Below are 13979 nucleotides of genomic sequence, written 5' to 3' on the forward strand. Positions count from 1 at the left end.
TTTGCACACTCAGTTCGTGCAGGTCTTGACTTCAGTTCGACATTGAATTATGCATATTAGATTAGTCCATCCCAAACAGCAGCTGGATAAACCAATTACAAGGTTGATGGTATTACAGTACGAATGGGTCATAAAAATCGAACGGGCTACGCTTTATCAGATTTCAGCTCAACTAACATGCGTGGTAACTGCAGGAGCGCACATCCACGCTGCATTGAAGAACAGAGTGCATGCAGCGTCCAAACGCTCTGGGTGGGTAATAGTCATCTGACACAGCTCTATTTTTGTGTGCATATGATCCGTGTGTGATGTGATTCCAGTCTTTTTCAATTTGTATGCTTGTCAGTTCAAGTTAAATATGCATTATGTACACTGAGGATCATGATTAAAATATATGCAACTTCTCGGAGATGAGTTTTGCATGCTTACAGCGTGTTGTGCTTTGGTGAACAACACACAACCTTGGCAAGAAACTCCTTCAAAGTCAATCCTGTACTAAATACCTTGGCATTTAACACACTAAATACAATTAGCACTACTACTCAAAAGGCACTTTCCTGCTGCAAAGTGCACACTTCGCACATAGTTGGCATATTTAGGGATTCTTCTATTTTAGGATTAAAACACACAGTTAACACTTCATTGTTTGTAGGGTCGAATGTAGATGTGCATAAAACAGGAGTGCAGTTTTGTAGTCTATGTTAGACTCCGTTATAGGAAGGTCAGGGCCATCAGAACCTGGGAATGAGGAATAACATTGAATAATTGGACTGAATTTCAGGCACTGTCCCTCCAGAATCACACTTTGATCAAATACTCTATAGAATTCACATTGTTTTTGGTACTGGTACCAGGCTTTGTCCAGGATATACATCCAAACATAATAAAATTATTTAATAAATTCTTTAAAAAAAACAATGGTAAAACAAAACAAAACAAAAACCATGTGTTGTCTAATGCACATTTGAAAGACCAGTTATGGCCTTCCATCTCAGCTTTTATAATAGTTTTTGTCCCATAAATATTTCACATTTGCTAAAACGTATCCTCTTCATACTGTACATACTGTTTCTCCAAAAGCACAACATAGCAACAAAAACCACTCCGGCACTTTCCCAAACACCTGTAGCACTTCAAAAACTCGTTTGCATAAATGGTGATGAATGGATTTGTTGGGATAGATGTGCAAAGTAGGCCGATGCTTCAGTGACAAATTAGTGTCCCGTGAAATACGACAGCGTTAAAATTCTAGCTCTAAAAACACATTGCAAATAAATAAATACATTTTTCAGCATTAATAAATAATATTTTTTTCAACTTTAATAAAAAATAATAAATGTTACCTCAGCATCAAATCAGCATATTAGAATGATTTCTGAAGGATCATGTGACACTGAAAACTGGAGTAATGATGCTGAAAATTCAGATCTGCCATCACAGGAATAAATTACATTTGAAAATATATTAAAATGAAAACCAGTTATTTAAAATTGCAAATAATATAATTTTACAATATTACTGTAAGAGCCATTATGCTCTATTTATAATATGTTGTAGTTCCACTGTTAGACACTGGGTGGAGAGTGGTTTTTAATAGGTATCTGGGTAGACCAGAGAGCTGAAGAGATGAAATATGTGTTTTGGCATCGGAACTGTAACAAATAAAGGGATAATTGCAGTACTGGACTGGAAGCGTCTTGTTTGAATCTCACGCGTCAGAAATAATCCTACAACACCTCTAAGTGACCTCACCTCATTGTTGCTACAATTACTTTTTACTGTATTTTAATCAAATAAATGCAGTCTTGTTGAGCATAAGAGGCTGCTTTCAAAAAAAACAAAAAAAAACCTAACCCCAGTGTATTTCATTTATATCAACAACAAAAAAACAAATATAGAGTTGTTTAAAAAAAAGAGAGAGGAAAATTACTTTAGAGATTAACAGACATTTAAATAGAGAACCAAATAAACCTCACATAATGTAGAAACACAAGCCACCTACTGTGAGAGCAAAAAAAGACTGATTTGGACAGAGTCCAAGACTGAGAGAGAAAAGTTTCCTGAAATAATATTTCATCAGATATTCAGGAGAGTTGTTAAAAAATGTTCATGATGTGGAGGTTCATGACTATGTGTGTGTGTGTGTCTGTGTGTGTGTAATGATAAAACATCAAAGAAAAAAAATCAGCAAGACGGAGCTGCCAGACTTCGTTTCATAATTAACACAAAAGCGAGATACAGTCCTGCATAATGAACTCTCTGTGAATGACAGCAAAAGAATCGCGGCTGTTTAACGGACCCAGACCAGTTATCACAGCGAGCTTAAGTCTCCTAATGACTCCTGCAGAGCACGTTCAGCTCCTGCTCTATAGAGACATTCAAGTCTGTGTAAAACTTCTGCTATCAGTTTAGTGTGGGAGTCACTTCTGTCTGAAACATCTGTTTCTGCTACTCATATTTGCTTTTTGTAGCTCAGATATTACATACTTTGACAAGACATAAATGTATGTGACAGTGTTAAAGAGTAACAAGGCAAAACATAGTGATGTTACCAACTTAAGTATATATATGCTATTATTATATTAGGTACATGTATTCATTCCGAACGGTCACAGCATAAGCCGCTTTCCGACCGGAGGAACCTTTTCACAGTTCCTAGAACTATTAGCTAAAGTGCCCGGATGTCGGCGTGTTCGCACCGCAGGAACTAGGAACTATTTTAGTTCTAGGAACTCCATTTGGAGGAACTAATTTAGGTCCTACTTCAGGGTAGGGTCTAAACCAGCACTATAGGAACTACCCGTGACGTTAGTGTACGCTGATTGACCGAACGCACGCGGAACACCAGCACCCACCATTTTTAAAACAGTTAGAATGTAAACACACAGATTATAGCCTATATATTTACTCCATAAACTAACTATACAAACATGGAAAACAGTAGCCGCTTTCCGACCGGAGGAACCTTTTCACAGTTCCTAGAACTATTAGCTAAAGTACCCGGATGTCGGCGTGTTCGCACCGCAGGAACTAGGAACGATTTTAGTTCTAGGAACTCCATCTGTAGGAACTAATTTAGGTCCTACTTCAGGGTAGGGTCTAAACCAGCATTATAGGAACTACCCGTGACGTTAGTGTACGCTGATTGACCGAACGCACGCGGAACACCAGCACCCGCCATTTTTAAAACAGCTAGAATGTAAACACACAGATTATAGCCTATATATTTACTCCATAAACTAACTATACAAAGTTTAAACATGGAAAACAGTGATAGATGGGTCTCTAAACCTTAATGCTGAAGAGAAAATCCAACGCAACTTTGAGGGGACCAAGCCAAACATGATTATGTTTATCTGCCCAGCTAGCAACACTGGACATCAACCACACGGCATAGGCTAATAACCTTTTTTCACATAATGTCTACTTTTTATAACAGTTCTATCTGATAAGATATTAAACAGTACTGTTAAACAGATCGCTAACAAATAAACACAGAGAATGCGAGCATTGTTTGCTCTGGCGGTCTCAGCGCCGCCAAAATAAAGGTCCGTCGCGCCGTCAAAATAAAAGTCACCGTGTTTGCGTCACTCCCTTACCCCTCCTACCAGTTCCTATGGCCACTTGGCCAGTGCGAACGCAAACAGCAAAACCGAGTTTGGGGGAGAGTAGTTCTTAGAACTGTTTAGAAGTGGACAGTTCCTAGAACTAAGTTCCTAGAACTAAGTTACTTGGTCGGAAAGCGGCTAGTGATAGATGGGTCTCTAAACCTTTATGCTGAAGAGAAAATCCAACGCAACTTTGAGGGGACCAAAAGCCAAACATGATTATGTAGTTCTGCTCAGCTAGCATCACTGGACATCAACCACACGGCATAGGCTAATAACCTTTTTTCATATAACACTTTCTATAACAGTTATAACATATTAAACAGTACTGTTAGAAAGATCGCTAACTAATAAACACAGAGAATGCGAGCATTATTTGCTCTGGCGTTCTCAGCGCCGCCAAAATAAAGGTACGTCGCGCCGTCAAAATAAAAGTCAACGTGCTTGCGTCACTCCCTTACCCCTTCTACCAGTTCCTATGGCCACTTGGCCAGTGCGAACGCAAACAGCAAAACCGAGTTTGGGGGAGAGTAGTTCTTAGAACTGTTTAGAAGTGGACAGTTCCTAGAACTAAGTTCCTGTAACTACTTGGTCGGAAAGCGGCTATAGACGTCACGGTTTGGTGCATACAGTCAGAATACAAATACAGTCAGTCATAGGAGATCTACACTACAATCCAGAAGGGGACGTGAGCGGTAATGCAACACTGTTTGCTAACCACCACAACAGGAAAAAGAGCAGAAGAAGAAGAGACGATCTATGCACCAACCCAAAACGAGATCTCGCCATTGGCGAGTTCAGATGGCACGCAAGAGCTTTCTAGTAGCCTATTCGCTGATTTTCGATTCATTTATCCACTAACTTCACGGAAAGGAAACTGGGATGTTTGTTTTCTTTACTTTGCAAAAGCACAATGTTTTGTTTTTATTGTGAGTACATCCTTTACAGTTTCAAATGATACTCTTATCTGAGTATTTTAGGTTGTTTCCGCTGTTATGAGACAAAATCATTTGGCATTTGTGTCGTGGAAGTCTCACTACTACAGTCCAGTGATGAAATATGTGCGTCCTGGAAATGGGAAGCCTCAGGTGCCACTTCACTCGCTGTCTCATCGTTGAAAGGTGAAGTAGGATGGTTTTCTCCCTTCTCTCTCATCTTTCCTTAAAAAAGCTTAATACTCAACTGTGCATCCGCCATTGTCACACTCATGTGCAAGTATTGTTTTTCATTATTCTATTTATTTTTTACAAGATATGCTTTTCAGTTTTGTAGATGATTTTGTGACCAAAAATCTTTTGTTTTTTTTTACCAGCAATACAAAAAAATATTACCTAACCTGTTTACTGCTTAGTGCTTAATAGACTAAAGGAGTCTGAACTGTACCTCAGGGGGACTAAATGCCGCTAGGTGGAACGAACTGTAATTTGCACTACTCTCTGTTCATAATAAATGAAAAGAAACCTAGCATTGGGGATTTGTTGCTTTTTCCTGTTGTATCCTGTATATACACAACACACACACAAACCTTGTTTCATTTTGAGATAGAGATCACTGAAAGTAAAGATAACTTGCAGTTATGTAAGTGAGATTACATGATGATTCAGTAACCACTTTGACTGATTCAGAGAGTTCGTTCAATGAAGGATTCATTATACTGATTCAAACTGAGACTTTCTGAATGATCATTAAAATAACCACATTTGTTTGGGTAATACTGGTTGCTATGTAAGTTTTGTTTATTTGCGTGCATCTCAATAGAAAGACGTTCTTTCTTGCAATTATTCAGTGGCACAGTTCCTTAGTTTAGACACTTAATTCGGACTTACAACTCCAATAACCACTGGTGTGCGAAGGGCACTGTGTGTGTGTGTGTGTGTGTGTGTGCAGAGTGCAGACTCATAACCAAACATGATCTATATGCAGTATGAAAAATTTCCCATCCATTCTGACATAGTAAAAACTAATGTCCTTAAATAAACATACTACAAAATCCAAAGTCAGCACTTGAGCAAAAACAGATAAAGAAAGTAACTATAACAGGATCCCTGTTTTCAGAGGTCTGCAGTATTTCCCAGAATGCAACAATAGTGCACAATGTAACAGTCTAATTTCAGAAACCGGTAGTAAGGGGTGATGTCACGGACTCTGAGACAAAGTGCGAGCCTGTGAGGTGTGTGTGTGTGTGTGTGTGTGTGTGTGTGTGTGTGTGTGTGTGTGTGTGTGTGTGTGTGTGTGTGTGTGTGTGTGTGTGTGTGTGTGTGTGTGTGTGAGTGTGAGTGTGTGTGAGTGTGTGTGAAAGGACATAGTGAACAGAAAACTCTCAAGGCCTCATGTTTCTATTCTCAACTAAAAAAAGAAATGCTTTCCTACTTTTTGGGTTTAAGAAATTATCATAAAAAGAGGAAAGTAAGAGGAAATAATCACGATCTCACAAAGAAACTGAGGGAGGTCCATTTTAAGTCTGATAGTGTTGATAGAGCATCTACACTGAAATGTCAGATTTGGTGTAGAAATCGGACTGAGATACGGTTCCCCAAAGCATGTGTTTGCAACTTCCTCTTCCTCTCACAGATGATTACATGCCTCGAGCACAGGCTCTTTCAAACCAGCACAACTAACAAGCTACACACACACAAAGACTCACAAAAGAACGGAAAAAACGGTGACGGAGATGGAGGGAGCTGTGATGCAAAAACTGCACCCAGTGCAGAAAACAAACACAAATTGATTACCAATGCAAAGCCTGGCAGAAACAACAAGTACAATTAAATACTTCAATTTGCAATCATTCAGCCATTTTGTGGTGTAACCCAGATCAATATGCATTACTGTCTATTTAAAGTTTAGACTGCTATGCACACACATTGTTTTAAAAAAAGAAAACAATGACCACATTTTCCTGTAGCATACTACATGAGTATACACTGTTGGACAAATTAAAGTGTTTAAAGATATTTTATTTTTTTTAAAGTCCACAGGGCCAAAAGAGCCCAGAAGTTGAAGAAACACCTAGTTACGTAAATTTACACACAAAAAATGCCTGCATTACATGTTTAAAGATTGCAATAGAGTTCTTCCCTTTCAGACACTATATGTGCACTGCTTCTTTGTCAGACTAAATTAACTATGCATTGTGAGTAAAACTGAGCTGATACTAATTCACACTTTATATAATAAAGAATAATTACATAATGGCATAATTGTCTGCTGCATATTCAGTGCGTACCTGTTGAACTCAGGTCAGAGTGGGTGAAGGAAGGCGCTCTCGTATCCTACAGCGCAGGGGCTCCAGATGAGGGGAGGAGCTTGAGGTCCCGCCACAGAAACCTGTTACTCACGCATGCTACCTGTAACAAACAAAGTCGACTGTTAGGGGAATTACGTTGTGTAACAATAACACTACATTAACCACACATTTATTAGTGATAAGTACACTATACAGTATAGAAGCTGATTTTTGACCAACTTGAGATTATTACTTCAGCAAATAATCCTTGTGAATATTTATAAACCTATATAGTTCTGTCAATGAATAATTCACATTTTTAAGTTGAGTAAATATTAAAATAAGCATACACCACATACCTTGTTTATGTGTGTTTGTCTGAGCCACTGGTAAAAAATTTGTCTGAGATTTGGACTATCCTCTCTATCGCGGTTATGCATGTGCATGTGCTCATGTGCACTTATTTCAAATAAATGTTCTTTTGAACTTTCTATTAATCAAATAATTATAAAAGATTATATATACTGTGTATATATATATATATATATATATATATATATATATATATATATATATATATATATATATATATATACACACACACACATACACACACACAGTGTTGGGGAAAGATCATTTTAAAAGTAATGCATTATAATATTGAGTTACTCCCCCCAAAAAAGTAACTAATCCCTTGTTTATGTGTGTTTGTCTCTAAATACCTAAAAAATGATTCCTTTGATCATTCCTCATGATCAGATGTCGCACATTTTCCTTTTAAAAAAGGTTTCAAGAGAAATAATGATTAAGTTCCAGACTCATGGGAAATCAAAAATCGCTTTATGAAAATGAAGCAGCCGCATTTAGCGTTCTGCATGTAAATCTATCAAATGTAAAAAAGAGGGAAGTCATGATCGGAAAAGACTGCATGGCTATTTCAGACAGCCTCTTCTCCTCCAAGTTAGTGGTCTTTCCACACTTAATGTAATCTTTTTCTATCCTTCAATATCTCCTTCTCATGATTATCAACTGATGTTTGTGTGTGAGTGCATAGTGTGTGAGTTTGTAGAGATGATGGCACCCGAATCTGTTGTTCCAGGTTATTCTATATGTGGCTCAGGCATACTGCATTCTGAGCTAAGATGAATAAAAGATCAGCATGCAGCTCAACATCTCTTTTAGACGGAGAGTGACACTCGCACACACATTGGCAGTAAGGTCTTGAGCGAGGTGGTGGACACTGAGCCGCTAAGCTTCATCAAAAGCACTTCTCTAATCCTTCAAACATTGTACAGGCCTTTCCAGAGTCCAACACACAACACACACACCACATCAAAACCCAGATACTGTGTTTGTTAGACAACTTCCCAAAAACCTGAATGTGTTTTTGAGGTGTGTGACACTGCTAGTGCTAGCGCCTTTCCCAGGAGCCATGGAAACGGCTGCTAGGTGAACAAAGGCCCAATTAAAGACTCTCATCTACTGTGGGCAGGTCACTACGACAACAAACAGCCTTTATATCCTTCACAAAATTCAGACACACACACACGTACATATTGTAGCATTTTATTTTAGTTCACTTGTTAGTCAGTTTCTTGTAATGATCGTAGTTTTAAATGACTTTTTTATAATAAAAACTACACAAATTCAAGCTGTCATTCGAAATAATTCTATATTAATTACATGTTGTTTATTAGCATTAAAAAGCTTGTTTGTCCCAGCTTCAGTCTCACCTCCAACTGCACGTCATTGCTGATAAATTTCAGTCCGGTTTAAGGTCTAGACATAGCACCGAATCAGCGTTACTGAGGGTCAATAATGACATTCTTGGAGCCCTGGACAGTAAAAGCTCTGTGGTTTTGGTGTTACTGGACCTGACCGCTGCATTTGACACCGTGGATCATGCCATCATCATCTCCCGTCTTCAACATGCTATCGGTCTGCAGGGCGCGGTGCTCAATTGGTTCTCTTCATATCTCACTAACAGAACTTTTTCAGTAATGCTTAATGACTTTTCCTCCTCAGCTGTACCCCTGTCATCCGGTGTGCCTCAAGGACCCATTCTCGGTCCTATTCTGTTTTCACTTTATATGCTGCCACTTGGTCAACTCATCTCCAAATCACAACGTTCAATTTCATTTCTATGCAGACCAGACGTCCTCCAGATCTACCTTCCTGTGATTCTGAGCAATCGTTCTGCGCAGGACCCTCTCCATAACTGCCTTCAGGACATCAAACAGTGGCTTTCACAGAATTTCCTTCATCTGAATGAAGGAAAGACTGAGTACATCCTGTTCAGCCCGGACTCACCCAACAGTTCTCTCAGTTTTGGTCCTCTAACACCTCAGTTTGCACCCACAGTGCGTAACCTGGGTGTTATTTTTGACAAAAGTTTGCAGTATGACAAACAGATTAGTGCAGTTGTGAGGGCGAGCTTTTACCAGCTAAGGCTCCTCAGTAAGGTAAAACCATTCTTGTCAAGAGCTGACCTTGAAAAAGCCATTCATGCTTTCATCAGCTCGAGGATAGACTCTACACTGGACTTAATCAATCACTCCTCAATCGGCTTCAACTGGTACAAAACGCGGCAGCACGCCTTCTCTGCAACACCTCCAAACGCTCACACATCACCCCAGTCCTCCGCTCGCTCCACTGGCTCCCGGTGCGGTTTAGGGTGGAGTATAAGATCCTGCTGTTTGTGTTCAAGGCCATCAATGGTCTGGCCCCGGCCTACCTCGCTGAATTAGTAACGGTCTACCAACCAGCCAGAACTCTGCGCTCCTCTGAACACACCTCATTGGTCATTCCCAAGTTCAAATATAAAAAGTTTGGAGGCCGGTCATTTGCCGTCCAGGGCCCAAAGCTGTGGAACGCACTTCAAGCGCACTTACGAAGCATCACCGTGTTGAGTGTTTTCAAATCACAGTTGAAAACACATCTATTCAGACAAGCTTTTAACACGTAGCTTCCGATTCGACTGCTATTTTTATGTACATTTATGTTTTTATCTATTGTTGTCTATTGATGTTTTTACTGGAAAGCGCCTTGTGCACCTTCTGGCTGTTGTAAGGCGCTCTACAAATAAAATTTGATTGATTGATTGATTACTCAGAATTTAATGTACTTTATCATTAGTCTGTCCATTTTCACCAGTATGATGCGGATAAAACGCACCTGGGGCCGTATTCACAAAGAATTTTAAGGCTAAAAGTAGCTCCTAACTGGCGAATTTAGGACCAACTCCTAAAAATAATGGGCGTGTCACTCGTAACTTTAGGACTCCTAATTTTTTTGACTAAGAGTAATTCACGAAGCATTTTAGCCCTAAAAGTAGCACCCAAGCCTGGGACAGCTTAAAAGAAGTCGAGAGGACTCCTAACTCACTAAGACCTATTCACAAACCGCTTTTGGTGGCATTTCACGTTGTGATGTTTTGAAATGCGTATGCGACGGCTACAGGAGCTTCCAATCGCGAGGGAACAATTCTGCATTGTAGGCATAACTAGGGATGCAATAAAGCCACCAACAACAACCAAAACTAGGCTACTCATTGCATGTAAACTAATTGTAACGTTTCATTGTGAATCAAATTAAAATGTTCTTCTCTTTGCAAACGTAGGCAGAGGCATATAGAGACAGATTAATTCAATAATGTTGCAAAGATATTGCATGAATCCATATGTTTCATTAGGCTACTAGGCTATTTGTTTTGCCTTAGTCTTTATTCATTTAGGCTATTTATTCAGTTATTCATCATCTTCCGTCCTTCGCACTACTTGTGTAGCGCACGCATTCTCAGACCTGTCACCTGTCACTCATCATCGTAGGGGAGGTGTTTGGAATCATTCCCGCGTTACAATCATCAGCCAATCAAGGTGGTCACTTCAGTCAAGCTCGTGCATGAGTAATGACGTCATCCATAGCAACGAAGACTCACTCTTAGTTTAGGAGTTGTCATTTTTCTTTACTAAGAGTAGGTCTGAAAGGCGTGGTGAATAACTTTTAAGAGAAAACTCCTAGCTAAAATCTTTTAGTGTGATTTAGGAGTACTCCTAGTGGTAAGATAAAATGCTTTGTGAATACGGCCCCTGATGTACAAAGTAAACAACTTAGCGTTCTCTACGATTCTCTTAGCATTCACACTGTCATTTTTAACATCGAACCTAAAAATACAACAACAAAAAACGAAACAAAAAAAACAGCTTTTATGACGTATATTTTGCGACGGAACTTACCGAAAAACCAAAACAATACTCTCTGCTGGGCTAAGGAGGAGACTCGATTCTGATGCCTGTACCGAACGGTAACATCGAGGCTAAAAAACAGGTATGCGTGAACATTCTGTCCTTTTAAGATTTGTTTACTTTTCATTTTCGTGTACTGTTTTATTCTATTTATATGTTCAGTATTTTTAGTTACAAGAAAAAGTTATTAAACCTGTCATAGCACGACAACACTTTTTTTTTTTTGTGCAACTTATTTCAATAATGTGATAATATCGTATACCGTGATAAAAGCTTCAGCAATTATCGCAACATGAAAATTAGATACCCGTCACATGCCTTATTTATTATAACAGCTAAATGAAACTGAAACGTGAAATGTGATAGATACAAATAAACTTGGGCTGACATGCATCTTTCATTTGGCACACATTAAATATGTGTGTGTTTTGAGCATGTTCTGCGTGCTTGACACTAACTGCATTAATAAGATGCTTTGGAATAGAAGTTGCAGGACATTTCAGATTATAAAAAAACACGTCTTAAAAAAGATTTTTAAAAAGATTACAGATGCACAAAATATTAGCACCATATCTGTTACTGGTCGATATAAGCAAACTTTTACATTTTTCAATTTCAAAAAGTATACTTACTATATTTGGTATAATTTCTATCTTTTCTTTTCTTTTATGTGTATCTTTTCTATCATTTCTATTTCTAACTTGTGAAATACGTTAACACAGGACAGAAATGTATGTTTATCAAACCATTTAAGCATTTAAGACTTTTATTTGCAAATGACCTTCAACTGCCTGTGAAATGAGTCCAACTGCTGAACACTGAATTGGCAGTCATATTTAAATATGCTGATAATTACCATGACATGATGTTCTAAATGATCGGTTTGCATCTTAATTTCCATAAACGGTCACAAAATGGAGGACTCGGGTGGAGTTTCGTTTTTTGAACACGTCTACATGATGGATCACTCTGTTGTATTTCAAAAGAGTAAGGAAAATCACTTTTCCATGATATTCCCCTTTAAACATACATTTTCATAAACAAAATAATGTAAATGGTTCATAAATGATAAGGCTAATGTGACTACTAACTTTCCTCCTAACTAAATCCACCTCTCTTTCTCACCTTATCCAGCCTCACTTCCTCCCTCATATAAGGCTTTGTAAATCTCTCTTTGTAGAGAACCACTAACAAAAGTAATCAGTATAAAAATGTGTAGGGCAAATGACCAGACACAAAACCACACATGGACATGCTGAAACATGCTACTATTCTGTGTATTTCAGCAAATAAAATGTTCTCAGGCACACACACATGCCCTCTCACGCATGTCTGCCCCTTATTTTCACTGGACACAAAAGAACCCACAAAAAGGAACTAACATGAACCCTCTAGCAAACACACACATAATAAAACACTAAGGTGACACTGTGTTTCTCAATAAAGATCAATTCACTTTTCAACAGCAAGGCTCCTGGACTACATTGCTCACAAAAGCACTTACTCTAATACTCTTCACTCTTTAACACTTTATCACCCTCGGAGAGCTGCACTCCTCAGGTGAGCTGACTCGCTGCCCTATTAACACACATTATCTCACACACACAAAGCAACACCTGCTGTGACACATTTGTAAATGTCTGTATCAGTATAATTCCAAATTAGACAGTAAAGTCAATTAAATATACAATAATCTAATATACTACATTGGGTATATCCGTCCAATACCATATCAAGAAGAAAAAAAAAATAGGCCTACATATTTTAAAATTATAAATGTAAATTTATATTTATAATATGTTTACTACTGGTCTTTAAGAACTTTTTTAAGAAATTAAGACATCACATATAGCCTAGGGGTGGACGATATACCGGTAGACAATTTAACTGGTAAAAATCTGTCCGAGATTTGGACTATCCTCTCTATCGCGGTTATGCACTCATGTGCACTTATTTCAAATAAATGTTCTTTTGAACTTTCTATTAATCAAATAATTATAAAAGAAATGTTACACATTACTTTTGCGTTACGTTTTCTTACCTGGGATGGACTTGCTTGTTTGTTTTTTAATAACAATAAAAAAAGTTATATTTTTGGCAAATGTTAAGGCCCTTTCACACCAAAAATGAAATGAATAACCATCTTGTATACATAGCGCACACAACACCTCACTTTATTTCTCTCAACATGGGGACAGGAGAGCTGTCAGTCAATAAATGTTAAAAAGTAACTAGCGTTACTTATTTGAAAAAGTAACTTAGACATTTTGTTATAAATTGAAAGAGTAATGCGTTACTTTATAGTTACTTGAAAAATTTATCTGATTACGTAACTCAACAAAGTTACTTGTAATGAGTTACCCCCAACACTGTATATATATATATATATATATATATATATATATATATATATATATATATATATATATATATATATATATATATATATATGTATATTATATATGTAAATTCATTCATGTACTGTATGTATGTATGAATATAGTATTATTCATAGTATATAGGCCTATATAGTAATACTATTAGCATTGGCAAAAGCTTTTGATGCCTGTGCCATTGTAATCAAGTGTCAAGTGTTTGCGAATTGATGCCGGAATTTCAACTCAGGTCTATAGTGTCAATAGAATAATATGTTTGCAATAATATTTTCATACTGAGCTCTATTTTCTAGAGCTGATGTCAATAGAGCCATTCAGTGATTAATCTACTCAATAGCTTTGAAAATTATTAGGCATGATGTTTTCAAATTAATTGCTGCTTGAAGGAACATAAATTACTCAGCTCTGTCAATGCACCTTTCATGCATGCCAAAGAAAAAAAAAAAAAAATGGACAAAAACAAATATTTCTGGCCAACATCTTTTCCATTCTCTCTCTCTCTCTC

The 13979-nt window shown here is 37.8% G+C and overlaps 1 protein-coding gene across 2 annotated transcripts in view; it reads right to left on the reverse strand.

The window, feature by feature from the left end:
- The window catches only part of galnt1 (UDP-N-acetyl-alpha-D-galactosamine:polypeptide N-acetylgalactosaminyltransferase 1), a 98030-nt gene that overhangs the window by 44107 nt on the left and 39944 nt on the right, over positions 1-13979 (reverse strand). For both annotated transcript variants that reach the window (XM_079894037.1, XM_079894038.1), the window contains one exon: positions 6835-6955. The gene's annotated coding sequence lies outside the window, so the exon portion shown is untranslated. The remainder of the gene's footprint in view (positions 1-6834; positions 6956-13979) is intronic.

The sequence above is a fragment of the Squalius cephalus genome (assembly GCF_949319135.1).
Source record: "Squalius cephalus genome assembly, chromosome: 15".
Taxonomy (NCBI): Eukaryota; Metazoa; Chordata; class Actinopteri; order Cypriniformes; family Leuciscidae; genus Squalius; species Squalius cephalus.